At 39.1% G+C, this 20,655-nt stretch overlaps 1 protein-coding gene across 1 annotated transcript in view; it reads right to left on the reverse strand.

Moving 5' to 3' along the window:
- The window catches only part of LOC131173815 (uncharacterized), a 30,267-nt gene extending 9,640 nt beyond the window's left edge, over positions 1 to 20,627 (reverse strand). Inside the window, exon 1 of the mRNA XM_058136327.1 lies at positions 20,502 to 20,627. The gene's annotated coding sequence lies outside the window, so the exon portion shown is untranslated. The remainder of the gene's footprint in view (positions 1 to 20,501) is intronic.
- Positions 20,628 to 20,655: the final 28 nt, after the last annotated feature.

Below are 20,655 nucleotides of genomic sequence, written 5' to 3' on the forward strand. Positions count from 1 at the left end.
TTAGATTGTTCTTTAACAGTTTAATAAACCAAGTCACATTTTCACCTTCCCAAACCCTAATATCCAAATCAATTTACTCATAACCTTAATTTAGCATACTTAGTTTAATGTTCATGTATATTAATACCTTAACCATCATTTCTAGCCACTCTAATTTTATTAAAACAATCAACCTCATACTTCCATAGGGCTGCCGAAAATTTAAGGTACCATAACACATGTAATTTACTTCAATTCCTTAAAATTTTTTAGCTCAAAATGATGTTCTAACTAGGATTTAAAAGAAGGAGAATGAAATTGTAGCACTAACCTTGATTGGGCAGAATTTCCAAAGCCCTAAACTTCAATTTCCTTCCTCTTGTTGGCTGCCAAGAGCTTGTTTAAGGTGTGGGGTAAAGTTTTAATGAAGAGGGGTTAGGGAAATATGGTGGAATGATGGAGATCTAAAGCTTGAAAAAGCTTGAATGGAGGTGGCTATGGAGGTGAATTTCGGCTGGTCTTTTGGGGAGGGTGGCTGCTGCAATTTCTTTCTTATTTTGGTCTTCTTTTATGTCTTTTAATAGTTTAGTCAAATGGTAGATTAATGGTGATTGGTTGAAAATTATAAATGACATCACATTGATGTCATAAATTGCATTTTATTGATTTTTCCTCTCTTTTCTCCACTACTCATTTCCAATTCCATTTTTAGTAATGTTTATTCATATTTTATATCATATTAATTATTTACTTAACTGGACAAGTCGGCCAAAAATCACCTCTGAAGGCGAAATGACCAAAATGCCCTCCGTTTGGCTTAACGGGTCAAAATTGGTTGTACCGATTGAAATATTTTTCTAGGTATTTTCTTGGCATTCTAATGCCATAGGAACCTCAGTAACCCTTCTCTGGAGTCCCAAAAATTATTTTACAATTTTTCCCCCAGGTCTAGGGCTCCTAGTTGCGAGAACCGCAACTTCCCTCCGGTTACCCATCGCTTGGGCACCGGCTCGTTTGACTTGGTCGTATTTTATTTCTAAAATTTTTACTAAATTTTTCTTATTAATATTTGAGTTAATTATGGTCCCTCACTAAAGTTTAATTATTTTTCCGGACGTTCTAGCTGTCCGAACCGACACCGGTCACAATAAAGTAGAATGTACTGAGTGGTTACCGGAGGGTGTTACAACTCTTCCCCTCTAATTTAAATTTCGTCCTCGAAATTTACCTGATGCAAACAGTTGAGGGAACTGTTGCCTCATCGTTTCTTCACTTTCCCAAGTTGCCTCCTCGATGTTGTGGTGCCTCCAAAGCACTTTCACCAGTGGAATCTGCTTGTTCCTCAATTCTTTTACTTCCCGAGCCAGGATCCGTAGAGGTTCTTCTTCATATGTCAAATCCGGCTGTATTTCAATTTCTTCTCTGGAGATGACATGTGAAGGATCTGAGCGGTATCTTCTGAGCATGGACACGTGGAACACATTGTGGATCTTGTCCAGCTCTGGTGGTAAAGCTAGCCTATAGGCCACTTGACCCACACGTTCAATGACTTCATATGGGCCAATGAACCTAGGGCTCAACTTACCTTTTCTTCCAAACCTCAACACTTTCTTCCATGGTGACACCTTGAGGAACACTTTGTCGCCAACCACATATTCTATTTCTTTTCTCTTGGTCGGCATAAGATTTACATGTCATCGAGGTAACCTTCAAGTTGGCTTTGATTAGTTTCACTTTCTCCTCGATCTGTTTCACAGTGCAGCCCTACCAGTTTGTCTTCGCCCAATTCAGTCCAGCACACTAGAGTTCTACATTTTCTCCCATACAGTGCTTCATATGGGGCCATTTGAATGCTAGCTTGGTAGCTATTGTTGTATGCAAATTCTGCCAGTGGAAGGTATTTATCCCAACTTCCCTCAAACTCAATAACACAACTCCTCAGCATATCCTCAAGGACCTGACAAATTTTTCATGTCATTACTATCATTTCAATTCAATATTTGTATCAATTTCATTGGTTTCAATTGTTTACCTGGATTACTCTTTCGGATTGCCCATCCGTCTGAGAATGGAAAGCTGTGCTGAAATGGAGTTGTGTACCCAAGGATTCATGCAACTTCTTCCAAAATCTCGATGTAAACCTTGGGTCTCGATCAGATATGATAGAAAGTGGAATTCCATGCAGTCTAACTATCTCACTAATATACAATTCTGCTAACCTCTCTAGTAAGTAGTCAGTCCTAACTGGCAGAAAGTGTGCTGACTTTGTCAATCTATCAACTATCACCCATGCTGCATCATGTTTCTTCTGGGTGAGAGGTAGACCACTTACAAAATCCATGGTGACCGATCCCATTTCCATTCGGTATGCGTATAGGTCAGTAGCAAACCCGATGGAACTTGATGTTCTGCCTTGACTTGTGACATGTCAAGCATTTTGTCACATAGTCACCTATATCCCTCTTCATACCAGCCACCAATCACGAAGCTTGGATCATGATACATCTTTGTACTTCACAGGTGCATAGCATATACACTAGTGTGTGCCTCTTTTAGAATACTAGCTTTCAATTCCCCATCATCCGTACACACAGTCTTCCTTTGTAGTCTGAGACACCCATCTGCTTTCACCCCATAGTCGATTGCTTTTCCCTCCGAGATCTTGCTCATAATAGCCATTAACTTTTCATCCGCCTTTTGCCCATCTAAAATCTGCATGTGAGTTTGGCCTCACTTGCAACTCAGCCAAAATAGCTCCATCTCGAACCAAGGATAGACGGGCATTCAATGATCTCAAAGTCATCATGGATTTTCTCGCTCAAAGCATCAAGAACTACATTTGCCTTCCCGTGATGGTAGTCAATTACAGTCATAATCCTTCAGAACTCAATCCATCGCCTATGTCTAAGGTTGAGCTCCTTCCAGGTTGGCAAATATTTGTGCTTTTATGGTGCTGTAAATGTAGCACTTTTCACCATACAAGTAATGCCTCCATATCTTGATCTGAAGATAATTGCCGCAAGCTCCAAATCATGGGTAGGGTAATTCTTCATGTGGCCTTAATGCTGGAAGCATAGGCGATCACTTTCCCCTCTTGCATCAATACACACCTAGCCCATTATGAGAGGCATCACGTAGACCACAAAGTCCTTTCTCGACACCTTTGGTGTGCACACTGGTGCCTCTGTCAACATAGCCTTCAACTTCTCAAAGCTGTCCGACACTTGTCATTCCAGTCAAATCGACATTCTTGTGTAGCAACTTGGTCATTGGAGCGGTATTAGGGAAAATCCTTCACAAATCTTACAGTAATACCCGGCTAGCCCCAAGAAACTTCCGACCTCGGTTGTATTCTGGGAGGCTTCCATTCCATCATCGCTTCTATTTTCTTGGGATCCACCCTAATCCCATCAGCTGACACTATGTGTCCAAGGAATGCAATCTCATTCAACCAAAAGTCACACTTGGACAACTTAGCATACAGCTTCTTTTCTCTCAGGGTTTGCAGAACAATCCTCAAATGCTCATCATGTTCTTCCCTGGTCTTGGAATACACTAAAATATCATCAATAAAGACCACTATGAACCGATCTAAGTGTGGATGGAAGATACGGTTCATAAGGTCCATGAATGCCGCTGGTGCATTTGTTAAGCCAAAGGGCATCACCAGAAACTCATAATGCCCATACCGGGTCCTGAATGCAGTCTTGGGCACATCTACATCCTTCACCCTCAGCTAATGATACCCTGATCTGAGATCAATCTTAGAAAATACTCCTGCTCCCTTCAACTGATCAAACAGATCATCAATTCTAGGCAACGGATATTTGTTCTTCACAATCACTTTGTTTAACTGCCGGTAATCAATGCAAAGCCTCAAAGTCCCATCCTTCTTTTTCACAAACAGCACTGGAGCTCCCCATGGTGACACACTGGGGCGTATGAACCCCTTATCAAACAACTCTTGCAACTGAGTTTTCAACTCCCTCAATTCAGTGGGTGCCATCCTATAAGGAGCAATGGAAATGGGTCTTTGTGCAGTTGTCTCAATAGCAAATTCAACTTCCCTTTACGGTGGTAAACTGTAATTCTTCAGAAATACCTGCAGGAAGTCTCTCACTGTGGGTATGTCACTCAGGTTTGGCTTAGCCTGCCTAGTATCCACCACATGTGTTAGGTAGGCTTCACAGCCTTTTCTCATCATTCTTCTTGCAACAGTGGCTAAGATGACATTGGACAGGAAATCTGTCCTTTCACCCACAACTGTAATTTCATTACCCTCAGGAGTTTTCAAAGAAATTCTCTTCAATTTGCAATCAACTATTGCCTGATGACATGACAACCAGTTCATTCCCAAAATCACGTCAAACTCATGGAAGGGCAACTCAATCAGGTCTGCCAAGAAATCATACCCCTGAATCCTCAACGGGCAACCCTTGTATACTTTGTTCACTACCACACTGTGGCCCAATGGATTAGTGACCAGAATGTCTTGGTCACTCTCCCCTACCAGTATCCCCCTTTCTACGGGTAGATTGATACAGATGTATGAGTGAGTGGATCCTGGATCCACCAATGCATGCACAGGTGTAGTGTAGAGGAAGAACGTACCCCTGATGACATCCGGGGCATCTTGCTCCTCCTGAGCTCTCATGGCATAAGCTCGCGGGTGGTCTCTTGTCGAGCCTCTCTGTGGCTCGAGATGCGAGCCTCGTGATGGTCCCACTGCGTCAGTTGCCGGTTTTCTACCTCTGTGGTGCGGGAGCAGTGCATGCCTTGTGTTGGAGCAATTGTAGTGGTTCTGCATGGACAATTTCTCAGCTGATGCTCTGTCGACCCACATCTCAAGCAGGCAGCAGTTACTCTCCAACACTCCCCCTTGTGCCATTTAAGGCAGTGTGGACATGCAGAAGATGTTGGGGCTGGTCCCCTGAACCCCATCCTCGAGAGCGCCCACCGATGGTGTGGGTGACCTCTCCTAGGGGTGAATCGTGGCCCGCCCGTGAGACGACCACGACCACGTGGTGAGCTGAACTCGTGCGGGAGGACCTAAACTTCTTCCCAAATGCAGGAGCTGAACTAGACTGACCCGGGCCCCTCTTCTGCTGTCTATCTCTTCTAGTTTGCTCACTAATTCTTACTTTTTCCACCTTTATTGTCGCTTCCACTAACTTGGTAAATTCTGTAATTCCCAAGGCAGTGAGCTGGATCTTGATGTTATCATTTAGTCCCTCTTCGAATCTCTTGCACCTTTCAGCTTCATTAGGGACTATCTCCCTTCCATAACGGCTCAATCGGACGAATTCCTTCTCATACTCGACCATGACAACTGTCTGCCTCGGGTTAATAAACTCTCTTCTTCTCTCTTCCGGATATCAGTACCCACATACTTCTTCTTGAATTCGAGAGAAAGAAATCCCAAATTCTGACTTCCGTGCACTTCACTGACACCGTGTCCCACCACTCATAAGCATCATCTTGCAACAAAGATATGGCGCTTCGTGTTTTGCTCGAGTGCGGTGGAGTTGTTTTAGGACTCACTGCCTGCTCAACCAATTCTACCGCAATGTAATCATCTCTCTTACCATAGAAGTCCACACCCAAACTTTCTTAGCCTCTCCAAGTGTGATTTACCTGTGGAGTGGTGGTGGTGGTGGTCTTGGCATTACTCCGACCACTTGTTTAAAGAAGTCGGCCATTTTTTGGAACATGGCCTGTGGAGGTGGCCGAGGCTCTCGCTTGAGTGGCGAGCGATTCTCTCATGCCCCAGCCTCACATCTGCAGTGGAGCATGACTCTCCACTTCCTCCTCGACCGCCTCTCGAGATGAAGGGTCCATATCCTATTCAAAATAAGAAAGACAAACAGATGCATTAGTGTCACCTCGACTCTTACAAATGCAATGCATGGTATGGACTCAATCTAGGCCCGAACGCCTAAATCGTGCTCGATACCACTAAATGTGACACCCTTACCCGTACAGTATACCGAGTAAGTAATGCCACACGGTGTACCGGCACACTCTAATATTCCTCAATTAATTTATACAATGCTTTTGCATATAATTTATGAAATACAATTTATTTAAGCCGTTTATCAAAAGTATTATTCATTTAAGGTTCCAAAAATTTTAAAGAAAATCCGGCGGAGTACCGGCTAAAAATGGAGAAAACCGTTCTTCGAAACCTGTTAAAAACACTTCCAATAAACAAATTCATTCATTGCCAACTTCAATATCATCACGAAACTCAATATCAAGATTTCAACAATTTTTCAATTTCAGGTCTCAACAACCCTTTCATTTCTCAAAACATCCCTTTCTCAGGGTTCTCATATATAAACAACCATTAAATACTCAAATTAATACCATACATGACCATAAATCTTTATTATTTACATAAAGCTCAAAATACATTACATAAATCCCAAATACATATGAGAAATAAAAATCTGCTACAAAATATCAAAATGACAAAATGACACCTAGTGCCCTACCAATGCACTGCAGGTAGTGAGGTGACACGGACACGGTGCAGATCTACAGGATGAACTCACCCAGTCTACGGCCTACTGGGCTCACGATCGGGATCTCCAGTACTTATGCGTGGCAAAAGCAACGTGCTAAGCAATAATGCTTAGTGGTGCAATAATATAATAAAAGAAAATAGCAAGAAAATAAATGTGTATACAATGTGTATGCTTTCTTTGTTTGATGTTGGTATATTCATTATTTCATTAACTTTGTTCACTTTATTCATTTGGTTGCCCCAAGTAACCTACACTAGACGATCGATCGATAACGTAAACCGCACGGTATCAAGTACCTCGGGCCGTCACACCATCGGTCACATATGCATCTCCCGGTGTGCAACAGAACAGCTAACAAGCTGTAAATATATCAGGCACAAGGCCAAAGCTCAATACAAAGTCAGAATGGCTAAAAGCCATGAAATCACAGAATGGCATTTTTGCCATGTGCAGTACTGCTAACTGAACCCTATTGGCATGCCAAACTATCCAAACCAATCTTGTTAGGTATACTAGGGCATTTGAAACTTTTAAATTCTTCAATTTGTGAATTTCAACTTTTTTGGTGTCACTATTCATCATTGGTCAACAAAAATGTTGACTTTTAGAATAAAGATGTGTACATTGACTTTGGCACTCCCAACATACCACATTTGGTGTTTAAAACTTGTTGGCATTAAGTGTTAATACCATTTCAAAGTGTAAACCCACACAAGCAGAATTTTCAGTTTTGGTGAGTCAACTTCACTGTTCCATTGGACACTGTTACTGTTGGAATTTGAAGAAATGTAAAACATGAAAGTTGTTCCTTATTTTGTCTAGTTGAATTTCCTTTTTTGAATCACTCCATTTGGAGTTTTGTAGCTCCAGATATGGCCCAAAAACCCAAGCTGGCCGGATTGCCAAATCTGCAGATTTACCATATCTACAGTACATGAACAGTGAATTCCATAGCCATTTGGGTTAGGTTCTGTCCATAATTTGGGGTAGGTTCCTTCATGAAAGTTGTTTTTCTATGTCTTAACTTATTGCTGTAAAAATTTCAGGTCAATTGACCAAATCTACAGTGAGTTATGGCCAAATGAACAGTTACTGTTCATTTGGTCAATTCTGCAGAATCAGTTTCAGGGTTCCGGATTGGGGCCAAGTTTTGGTCCTCTTGCTTTGGTCTTTTGGGCATGGTTTCTTCAGCAAAAATGTGCCATTATAAGCCTAGTTTCATGTCCAATTGGCCAAACACCAATTGGACTAACACAGCCCAAGTTATGGCTGTGCAAAGGGACTGAATTTTTAGTCCCTATGCTGCTGTCCTAGGGCAGTTTATACCTTGACTTTGCCATACCCTTTTTCAGTCCAAATTGTGTTCAACACACCTCAAATGGTCACTTATTGACCATTAGATTGTTCTTTAACAGTTTAATAAACCAAGTCACATTTTCACCTTCCCAAACCCTAATATCCAAATCAATTTACTCATAACCTTAATTTAGCATACTTAGTTTAATGTTCATGTATATTAATACCTTAACCATCATTTCTAGCCACTCTAATTTTATTAAAACAATCAACCTCATACTTCCATAGGGCTGCCGAAAATTTAAGGTACCATAACACATGTAATTTACTTCAATTCCTTAAAATTTCTTAGCTCAAAATAATGTTCTAACTAGGATTTAAAAGAAGGAGAATGAAATTGTAGCACTAACCTTGATTGGGCAGAATTTCCAAAGCCCTAAACTTCAATTTCCTTCCTCTTGTTGGCTGCCAAGAGCTTGTTTAAGGTGTGGGGTAAAGTTTTAATGAAGAGGGGTTAGGGAAATATGGTGGAATTATGGAGATCTAAAGCTTGAAAAAGCTTGAATGGAGGTGGCTATGGAGGTGAGTTTCGGCTGGTCTTTTGGGGAGGGTGGCTGCTGCAATTTCTTTCTTATTTTGGTCTTCTTTTATGTCTTTTAATAGTTTAGTCAAATGGTAGATTAATGGTGATTGGTTGAAAATTATAAATGACATCACATTGATGTCATAAATTGCATTTTATTGATTTTTCCTCTCTTTTCTCCACTACTCATTTCCAATTCCATTTTTAGTAATGTTTATTCATATTTTATGTCATATTAATTATTTACTTAACTGGACAAGTCGGCCAAAAATCACCTCTGAAGGCGAAATGACCAAAATGCCCTCCGTTTGGCTTAACGGGTCAAAATTGGCTGTACCGATTGAAATATTTTTCTAGGTATTTTCTTGGCATTCTAATGCCATAGGAACCTCAGTAACCCTTCTCTGGAGTCCCAAAAATTATTTTACAATTTTTTCCCCCGGGTCTAGGGCTCCTAGTTGCGAGAACCGCAACTTCCCTCCGGTTACCCATCGCTTGGGCACCGGCTCGTTTGACTTGGTCGTATTTTATTTCTAAAATTTTTACTAAATTTTTCTTATTAATATTTGAGTTAATTATGGTCCCTCACTTAAGTTTAATTATTTTTCCAGACGTTCTAGCTGTCCGAACTGACACCGGTCACCGGAACAGTAGAATGTACGGAGTGGTTACCGGGAGGGTGTTACACTTAAGGTGTGGGTCAACGGAGCATCAGTTGAAGAACTGTCCACACAGAACTACTACAGCTGCTCCAACACAAGCAGACAGATCTGCTCCTGCACCACAAAGGGGTAGGAAATCTGGCAAATCTGACGCAGTAGGACCATCACAGAGGCCTACATCTGAGCCAGCAGAGAGGCCTGATAACAGACCACCTGCTAGAGCTTATGCCATGAGAGCTCAGGAGGAGCAAGATGCCCCGGACGTCATCAAGGGTACGTTCTCCCTCTATAATACATCTGTGCATGCATTGGTGGATCCAGGATCCACTCATTCATACATCTGCATCAACCTACCCGTAGAAAGGGGGATACTAGTAGGGGAGAGTGACCAAGACATTCTGGTCACTAATCCATTGGGCCACAGTATAGTAGTGAACAAAGTGTACAAGGGTTGCCCATTAAGGATTCAAGGGTATGAATTCTTGGCAGACTTGATTGAGTTGCCTTTCCATGAGTTTGATGTGATTTTGGGAATGGACTGGTTGTCACGTCATCAGGCGATAGTTGATTGCAAATTGAAGAGAATTTCTCTGAAAACTTCTGAGGGTAATGAGATCACTGTTGTGGGTGAAAGGACAGATTTCCTGTCCAATGTTATCTTAGCCACAGTTGCAAGAAAACTGATGAGAAAAGGCTGTGAAGCCTACCTAGCACATGTGGTGGATACTAGGCAGGCTAAGCCAAACCTGAGTGACATACCCGCAGTAAAAGACTTCCCAGATGTGTTTCCTAAAGAATTACCTGGTTTGCCACCAGAAAGGGAAGTTGAATTTGCTATTGAGACACTACTGGGTACAGCACCCATTTCCATTGTTCCTTATAGGATGGCACCCACTGAATTGAGGGAGTTGAAAACTCAGTTGCAAGAGTTGCTTGATAAGGGGTTTATACGCCCCAGTGTGTCACCATGGGGAGCTCCATCTTTGTTTGTAAAGAAGAAGGATGGGACTTTGAGGCTTTGCATTGATTCTGGCAGCTGAATAAAGTGACCGTGAAGAACAAATATCCGTTGCCTAGAATTGATGATCCTGCTTGATCGGTTGAAGGAGCAGGAGTATTTTCTAAAATTGATCTCAGATCAGGGTATCATTAGTTGAGGGTGAAGGATGCAGATGTGCCAAAGACTGCATTCAGGACCCGATATGGGCATTATGAGTTTCTAGTGATGCCCTTTGGCCTAACAAATGCACCAGCGGCATTCATGGACCTTATGAACCGTATCTTCCATCCATACTTAGATCGGTTCGTAGTGGTCTTTATTGATGATATTTTGGTGTATTGCAAGACCAGGAAGAACATGATGAACATTTGAGGATTGTTCGCAAACCCCGAGAGAAAAGAAGTCAGTATGCTAAGTTGTCCAAGTGTGACTTTTGGTTGAATGAGATTGCATTCCTTGGACACATAGTGTCACCGATGGGATTAGGTGGATCCCAAGAAAATAGAAGCGATGATGGAATGGAAGCCTCCCGTAAATACAACCGAGGTCAAGCTTCTTGGGGCTAGCTGGGTATTACAGAGATTTGTGAAGGATTTTCCTAATAGCCGCTCCAATGACCAAGTTGTTTCATAAGTATGTCAGTTTTGACTGGAATGACATGTGTCGACTAGTTTTGAGAAGTTGAAGGCTATGTTGTGAGGCACGGTGTTAACACAGCAAAGGTCGAGAAAGGACTTTGTGGTCTACAGTGATGCCTCTTATAATGGGTTAGGGTGTGTATTGATGCAAGAGGAAGGTGGTCGCTTATGCTTCCAGCACTAAGGCCACATGAACAGATTACCCTACCCATGATCTAGAGCTTGCAGCAATTATCTTCGTGATCAAGATATGGAGGCATTACTTGTATGGTGAAAAGTGCTACATTTACCACAGACTACAAAAGCCTGAAATACTTGCCAACCTGAAGGAGCTCAACCTTGAAGCGAGGCGATGGATTGAGTTCCTGAAGGACTATGATTGTGTGATTGAATACCATCCTGGGAAGGCAAATGTAGTTGCTGATGCTTTGAGCAGAAAATCCATCATAGCTTTGAGATCATTGAATGCCCGTCTATCTTTGGTTCGAGATGGAGCTATTTTGGTCGAGTTGCAAGTGAGGCCAAACTCACTACAGAGATTTTAGATGGGCAAAAGCGGATGAAAAGTTAATGGCTATTATAAGCAAAATCTCGGAGGAAAAGCAATCGACTATGAGGTGAAAGCGGATGGGTGTCAGACTACAAAGGAAGAGTATGTGTACGGACAATGGGGAATTAAAAGCCGATTCTGAAGAGGCACATGCCGGTGTTTATGCTATGCACCTGTGAAGTACAAAAATGTATCATGATCTAAAGCTTGGTATTGGTGGCTGGTATGAAGAAGGACATAGGTGACTATGTGACTAAATGCTTGACATGTCGACAAGTCAAGCGAGAACATCAAGTTCCATCGGGTTTGCTACTGACCTATCGCATACCGAATGGAAATGGGATCGGTCACCATGGATTTTGTAAGTGGTCTACCTTTCACCCGTAAGAAACATGATGCAAGATGGGTGATAGTTGATAGATTGACAAAGTCGGACACTTTTACGCCGATTAGGGGTGACTACTCCTTTGGAGAAGTTAGCGAGATTGTATATCGGTGAGATAGTTAGATCGCATGGAATTCCACTTTCCATCATATCGATCGAGACCCAAGGTTTACATCGAGATTTTGGAAGAAGTTGCATGAGTCCTTGGGTACACAACTCCACTTCGATGACCTTTCCATCCTCAGACGGATGGGCAATCAGAAAGAGTAATCCAGGTAAACAATTGAAACCAATGGAATTGATACAAATATTGAATTAAAATGATAATAATAACATGAAATATATGTCAGTCCTTGAGGATATCTTTGAGGGTTGTGTCATTGAGTTTGAGGGAAGTTGGGATAGATACCTCCCACTGGCAGAATTTGCATATAACAATAGCTACCAAGCTAGTATCCAAATGGCCCCGTATGAAGCACTGTATGGGAGAAAATGTAGAACTCCAGTGTGCTGGACTGAATTGGGTGAAGACAAATTGGTAGGGCCAAACCTGGTGAAACAGACTGAGGAGAAAGTAAAACTAATCAAAGCCAATCTGAAGGTTGCCTCGGATAGACGTAAATCTTATGCCGACCAAGAAAAGAAATAGAATATGCGGTTGGCGACAAAGTGTTCCTCAAGGTGTCACCGTGGAAGAAGGTATTGAGGTTTGGAAGGAAAGGTAAGTTAAGCCCTAGGTTCATTGGCCCATATGAAATCATTGAACGTGTGGGTCCAGTGGCCTATAGGCTAGCTTTACCACCAGAGCTGGACAAGATCCACAATGTGTTCCACGTGTCCATGATCATAAGATACCGCTCAGATCCTTCACATTTCATCTCCAGGGAAGAAATTGAAATACAACCGGATTTGACATATGAAGAAGAACCTCTACGGATCCTGGCTCGGGAAGTAAAAGAGTTGAGAAATAAGCAGATTCCACTGGTGAAAGTGCTTTGGAGGCATCACAACATCGAGGAGGCAACTTGGGAAAGTGAAGAGACGATGAGGCAACAGTTCCCTCAACTGTTTGCATCAGGTAAATTTTGAGGACGAAAATTAAATTCGAAGGGAAGAGTTGTAACACCCTCCCTGTAGCAACTCCGTACATTCTCTTTATTCGGTGACGATCGGTCCTGACAGTAGAACGTTCGGAGAAATATTTTAACTAAAGTGAGGACCATAATTAACTCAAATATTAATAAGAAAAATTTAGTAAAAATTTTAGAAATAAAATACAACTAAGTCAAATGAGCCGGTGCCCAAGCGATGGGTAACCCAGTGGGAAGTTGCGGTTCTCGCAACTAAGAGCCCTAAACCCGAGAGAAAATTCATAAAATAATTTTTGGGACTCCAGAGAAGGGTTATTGAGGTTCCTATGGCATTAGAATGCCAAGAAAATATTTAGAAAAATTTTTCAATCGGTACAGACAATTTTGACCCGTTAAGCCAAACGGAGGGCATTTTGGTCATTTCGCCTTCAGAAGCGATTTTTGGCCGACTTGTCCAGTTAAGTAAATAATTATTATGACATAAAATATGAATAAATATTACTAAAAATTAAATTAAAATTTGGTAGAAAAGAAAAGAAAAGAAAAATGAAGGAAATTAGGGATAATGACATCACATGATGTCATTTACATACCCTCCACCAATCACCATTCAACAAGCCTTCTTAAAACAATTAAAAGAGACAAAATAGACCCAAAAATTCTGGTGTTTTCTCCTTCTTCTTCAGCCAGCCATGAGTTTCTCCTTCTTCCTCCATAACTCTCATTCTCTCATACCTTCAATCTTTGATTTCTCACCCCAAAACCTTTAGGTCCTTTCACTAAAATTTGTCACCCAACCTTGCTAGAGTGTTTGGCAGCCAAGAAAACAAAAGAAAGTGGAAGAAAGTGAGGTGTGAACAAGCTTAGAAAATCACCAAAGAGGTTAGTGCCATAACCTTTGCTTTTACATCTTTTTAATCATGAATTTAAGCTAAGTTAAAAATTTGACAGAAATTGAATTAATGAAGCATGGTTATATTCCATGAAGTTTTGGCAGCCTTGACATGAGTTAGGGTTAGGAGAAATCTTTGGTTTAAAGTGACATATTGCTGCCCCTCTTATAAATTATATGATTAGTATAGCAAATTAGGAGTGGGATGCATGAATTGGAGGCTTGGTCAATTAGAATTAGGGTTTTGGAGAGAAACTTGGACTTTGCTTATGTAATGGTGAATGAACATTCTAATGGTCAATTAGTGACCATTTGAGGTAAGTTGACCATAATTTAGAGTGAAGTATAGTATTACAAACTGATTTGGTATGCTGCCTAGTGAGAGCAGCAGGTGAGGCTGTGAGTCCAGCCTGTTTGGACTGCCATAACTTTGGCTGTGTAGGTTCAATTGGTGTTTGGCCAATTGGACATGAAACTTGACACATAATGGCACAATTTTGGTGAAGAAACCATGCCCAAAAGACCAAAGCAAGTGGACCAAAAACTTGCCCCAATCCGGATGTCCTGCAACCAGATTCTGCAGAATGACCAAATGAACAGTATGATGGTTCATTTGGCCATAACTCATTGTAGAATAGCCCAATTGACCTGCAATTTTTACAGCAACAAGTTAAGATATAGACCAAAAACTTTCATGAAGAAACCTACCCCAAATTATGACCAGAACCTATCCAACAAGGCAGTTGCAGTCACTGTTCACTGCACTGTAGATATGGTCAGTTCTGAAATTTTCCAATCCGGCCAGTTGTGGTTTTTGGAGCATAACTTGAGCTACAAAACTCCAAATGGAGTGATTCAAAAAAAGAAATTCAACTAGACAAAATAAGGAACAACTTTCATGTTTATCATTTTCTCAAATTCCCACTGTAACAGTAACTAATGGAACAGTAATTTTAGAGTATAAAAACTAAAAATTCTGCTCCATTAGTTTTAAGCTTAGAAATGGTATTGGTGATTAATGCCAACAAGTTTTGAATGCAAAATGTGGTATGTTGGGAGTGTCAAAACCAATGTACCTATTTTCTATGCAAAAGTCAACATTTTTGTTGACCAATGAAGTGAATAGTAACACCAAAGCTTGAAAATCAAAAATTACAAAATTCAAAAGTATCAAATGCCCTAGTATACCTAACAAGATTGGTTTGGATAGTTTGGCATGCCAATAGGGTTCAGTTAGCAGTACTGCACATGGCATTATGCCATTTTGTGATTTCATGGCTTTTAGCCATTCTGACATTGTGTTGATATTTGGCCTTGTGCCTATTGTCATTACTGACTTATTAGTACATTTGCTGCCAGGAGATGCATATGTGACCGATGGTGTGACGGCGAGGTACTAGATACCCAGTGCGGTTACCCGTTTATCGATCCAGATCATCGGATAGGTTACTTGGGCAACCAAAAATGAAAGTGGATAATTTAACGAAATAATGAATATAACAAGTACAAAATAAGTAAGACATCGATACATTCAATGCATATTTATTTTCTGTTATTTCTTTTCATTTTATTATTGGCACCACTAAGCATTATTGCTTAGCGCGTTGCTTTTGCCACGCGTAGGTTCTGGAGATATTGACCCGAGAGCCCGTGAGACCACAGTCGGGTGAGACCTCTGCATAGTGTCCGTGTCACCTCACCATCTTCAGTGCATTGGTAGGACACTAGGTTCATTTTGGTATTTTGTAACTAACTTTTATTTTCCTTTGTGTAAATAAAACTCATGTAATGTATTTTGATGTTCATGTAAATAATGAAAATTGTGGTTATGAATGGAAAAATTTGAGTATTTATTTATTGCATATATATATGAGTACCATGAGAAATGAATGTTTGAGTAATGGAAAGATTGTTGAAAAACATATTGATACTTTGTTGATGAAATGGAGTTGGGATTGTTTGGAAATGATTATTGGAAGTGTTTTTCACAGGTTCCGAAGAACTGTTTTCTCCATTTTTAGCCGGTACTCTGCCGGATTTTCTATAAAATTTTCGGAACCTCAAATAAATTATAATTTCGATAAATGGCTTAAATAAATTATATTTCATAAATTATATTCAAAACTATGATAAAAATAAATTAAGGAAAAATAAAAATGATTGAGATAAAGTAGAGTGTTCCGGTACACCGTGTGACATATCTTACTCGGATATACTGTAGACGGGTAAGGGGTGTCACACAACGATATTGTACTGGTCCACCAATTTTAGCTTCATTAGCCAAATGCATAGGCAAATGCACCATAATGTCAAAGAATGAAGGTGGAAAGATCCTTTCTAGCTTGCAAAGAGTATAGGAATTTGCTTTTCTAATTGCTCCAATACATCTACCTTTAATGACTTTGCTCCTAAATGAGTGAAGAACAATGACAGCTCAACAAGTGGTTCATATACTACTTTAGGAAGTAAACCACGTATTGCAAGAGGAAGTATATGTAATAGAAGAATGTGACAATCATGACTCTTTAATCCTGAGATTTTACTCTCTTTCATGTTTACACAAAGAGAAATATTGGATGAAAATCCATTGGAACTTTTAACTGCTTCAAGAATTGGCAAAGCCTGTATTTTTCAGTAGTAGATAAACTGTACAGTGCTGGAGGTATCACAACTTTATTCCCCTATTGTACTGGGTGTAACTCTGGCCTTATATTTAATGCTTGCAAGTCAAGGCGAGTTTTGATGCCATCTTTAGTTTTCCCTTTATCTTCATGATTGTCCCTAGTATATTATCGCATATATTCTTTTCAATGTGCATGACATCTAAGTTGTGACGTAGCAATAAGGTCCTCCAATATGGAAGGTCAAAGAATATACTCTTTTTATTCCAATTGTCCCCCCTACCATCATGTGAGATTGCTTTCTTCATATGAGAAGCCTTAGTTAATATGACCCCTTCAAGATTTTTCACTTGATCAAGTATATCATCTCCTGAAAGTGGCTTGGGTGGTAACCCTCGCTCCCTTGTGCCATCAAAAGATTCGTTATCATTTCTCCATTTGTGATTAAGAGGAAGATATCGTCGATGACCCATATAACATTGCTTGCCTCCATTAGCCAACCTCATCCAACAGGTGTCCTTATTACAACAAGGACAAGCCAACTTTCCCTTAGTACTCCAACCTGATAAGTTCGCATATGCAGGGAAATCATTGATAGTCCATAGTAAAACTGCATGTAACTTGAAATTACAGTGCATATGCATCAAATGTATCAATGCCAGTTTCCCATAACTCTCTTAGTTCTTCTACTAAAGGTTGAAGATAGATATCAATTGCATCTCCGGGACCCTCAGGACTTGGAATAAGCATTGATAAAATAAAATTTGATTGTTTCATGCACATCCAAGGTGGCAAATTGTATGGAATGAGTAAAACTGGCCAAACACTATATGGCATTTTTTGAATCGGCAAAAGGTTGAAATCCATCACTAGCAAGGCCTAGTCTCACATTGCGAGAGTCTGAGGCAAAATTTGGATGTAGTTTGTCAAAGGAAATCCATGCCATTGAATTAGCAGGGTGTCTCATCACTCCATCATCTACCCTCTTATCTTTATGCCATCTCATCAAGGACGCTGTCTTTGTAGACATAAACAATCTTTGAAGTCTTGGCTTTAATGGAAAGTAACGCAGAATTTTTTTTGGTATTCTCTTCCCATTGGTTTTAACCTTGTCTTCCCCATTATATTTATCAGTCTTCCATCTAGAATAGCCGCAAATCTTACAAAAATCTAGCCTCTCATCCTCTTTCCAATATAACATGCAATTATTTACACATGCATCAATTTTTTTGTATGAGTGACCAAGATCTTAAATTACTTTCTTTGCATCATAATACGATTGTGGCAAATTAGATCCTTGAGGTAATAATTCATCTTTCAATAATTGCAACAACATAGTAAATGACTCATTACTCCATCGACCAAGGCTCTTGATATGGAGCAATTTGACTAAGCAAGATAACTTTTAGCTCTTAGAACCTTGGTATAATGGTTGCTCAAAATCTCTTAGTAACCTATAGAATTTATTCGTTTCCTCATTCGGTTCCTCTTTATGAATATCACAAGCGAAGATATTCGTATCCATATCATTTGTATCTTGACCACAAAACTCTGGATATAAATCCCTTAAAATGTCATGCATCTCATTGCTAGGCTCATCTTCACTTTGTTCAACACTTTCTAAATTAGATTCAGATTCACCTACCCTTTCTCCATGGTGATACCAAAATGTATAATTATGTATTATTCCATACACCTTGAGATGTGTCCCTACCACTTCTCGTGTGGCGGAATACGTGTTACTACACTTGACACATGGACAACGTATTTCCCCAAGCCTCCCAGTCTTCTTAAAAGCATAGTCTAAAAATTCCTCAACCCCACGTAGATATACATCATTAAGACGATCACCAACAAGATCCATCCATCCTTTACTAGGAGCCATTATCTAATAAATTGATAGTTAGAAATATAACTTATAAAAATAAGCAAACATATTTGACAAGAAAAAAATTTAGTTTAAAATTTAGGTTACATTATTAAATAAATAAATATTAAAAAAAATTAAATAACATTGATCACAAAAAGGATGGTGCCAAAATATTATATGAAGTGGAAATTTAAAAGTAGGGTCAGAATGGAGGAATTTGAAAGACAAAGAACTATAAAAGTGAATTTTCTAAATACAGAAGAACTTATGGAATAATTGTGCATTGATCAATGAAAGGGAGACACTTGGTAAAATAAAAGCCACTCCTTTTTGTTCCTAAATCAATCAATCAGATCTCAATCTCCCTCAATTTTTCATTTTCCTTCATCCTCTATTTTTCGTTTCTTCTTCTCTTCATTTTTGTTAATTAACATTACCCTTTTTTATTTTAAATTATTAGCATTAAACTTTATTAAATTTAAATTTAATATCTCATAATATTAAAATTAATTCTAATATGGTTGAGTTTTCAAACTTATTTGAAAATTTTATGATTAAAGGCTTGTTCGGTAATGCTTGCCTAGCTATTCACATTCTGCAATCCAAATTGGTGTAATTTACTGTACATAATCAAAATTATCATGTTTTCCTATAGATAATTTTTGGGAACTTGCTGCATATTTTGGTATTTTCGCACTATGGAATGCAATATGCGTACACATGCAAGCTAAATGAGAAGAGTGATGTGTCTGATTTTGGAGTAGTCCTAATGGAGTTGGTCACAGGAAAAAGGCTAGTAGAACTAGAATTTGGAGAGAACAAGGACATAGTGTACTGGGTTTGCAGCAAAGTGACAAGCAAAGAGAATGCACTTGATTTAGTGGACTCAAACATCTCAGAGAACTTGAGGGAGGATGCTATTTCTTGCCAAGCAAAATAACATTTGTGAAACTATTAGTTGTGCAGATTTGCAATTAAATATGCAGATTACTGAGGGAGGATGCTATCTCCATGACTGGCTGCAAAATTACTGCAGATTTGCAATTAAATATGCGTGAGAATTTGTTCGTAATCAGATGTGAGCTTGAGCAGAATTGCTGCGAAATTTATAGTAGAATTTGAGCAAGAATTACATATTAATTTATAGCAACATTTAAGCAAGAAGTGCAATGAAATTAGTGCAAGAATTGCGGTAGAATTTGAGCAGAAATTGCATTAGAATGAGCAAGAATTGCTGCAGATTTTGGAATAAAATAAGCGTGAATTTGTGCAAAATCGCAGCATTTGAGCAGAATAGTTGTGGAATTTATAGCGCAATTTGAGCAGAATTAAATAGCTTGAGCAGAATTGCTGCGAAATTTATAGCAATTTGAGCAAGAATTACATATTAATTTATAGCAAAATTACTGCAGAATTGCAATGAAATTAGTGCAAGAATTGTGGTAGAATTTGAGCAGAATTGCATTAGAATGAGCAAGAATTGCTGCAAATTTTGCTATAAAATAAGCAGAATTTGTGCAAAGCAGTGAAATTTGAGCAGGAATAGCTGTGGAATTTATAGCACAATTTGAGCAAGAATTTATAGCACAATCAAATATAAGAAATGCTGCAGAATTGCTACATATTTTGCAATAAATATATTTTGCAGAATTTTGTGCAAAATTGCCATAGAATTTGAGAAGGAATTACATGTTAATTTGTAGCAGAATTTGAGCAGGAATTGCAATGAAATTAGTGCAGAAATTGCAGCAAAATTTGAGCAGAAATTACATCAGAATAAGTAAGAATTACTGCAGAATTGCTGCAAATTTTGCAGTAAAATAAGTAGTAGAATTTGTGCAGAAATTGCTGCAGAATTTGAGCAGAAATTACATCAGAATAAGTAAGAATTACTGCAGAATTGCTGCAAATTTTGCAATAAAATAAGTAATAGAATTTGTGCAGAAATTACTGCAGAATTTGAGCAGAAATTAGTAGAATTTGTGCAGAAATTGCTGTAGAATTTGAGCAGAAATTACATCAGAATAAGTAAGAATTACTGCAGAATTGCTGCAAATTTTGCAATAAAATAAGTAGTAAAATTTATGCAGAACTGCAGCAGAATTTAAGCAGGAATTACTGTGGAATTTGTAGCAAAATTAGAGCAGGAATTACATATTAATTTGTAGCAAAATTTGAACCAGAATTTCAATGTAATTAGTATAGGATTTGCAGCAGAATTTAAGCAGATATTGTTCTAAAATAAAATTTTAATAAATTTCTACTCTATTTGCTTTTAGCTATTCTTTCATATTATTAACCCTCCATAAAATTTCATTCTAGCAATCTATCAAACACATAGAGACTTAAAGGCAAATAGCTTCTAATCAAATATAATGACACCACCTGATTGATAAGAAAAACTTACTTGTAAGATTATTGATTCAGGAGAGCATTCCAAATTAATAAACCCTATGAGCAATGTAGGCTTCCAAATCAAGATCAGTAGGAATAAACAAGGGGTATTTGCAAAAATCAATGGACTTTCTCTCTTCCAAAATATGAACAGCAAAAATCAATGG

This window comes from Hevea brasiliensis, chromosome 15 (genome assembly GCF_030052815.1).
Source record: "Hevea brasiliensis isolate MT/VB/25A 57/8 chromosome 15, ASM3005281v1, whole genome shotgun sequence".
In the NCBI taxonomy this organism is placed as follows: domain Eukaryota; kingdom Viridiplantae; phylum Streptophyta; class Magnoliopsida; order Malpighiales; family Euphorbiaceae; genus Hevea; species Hevea brasiliensis.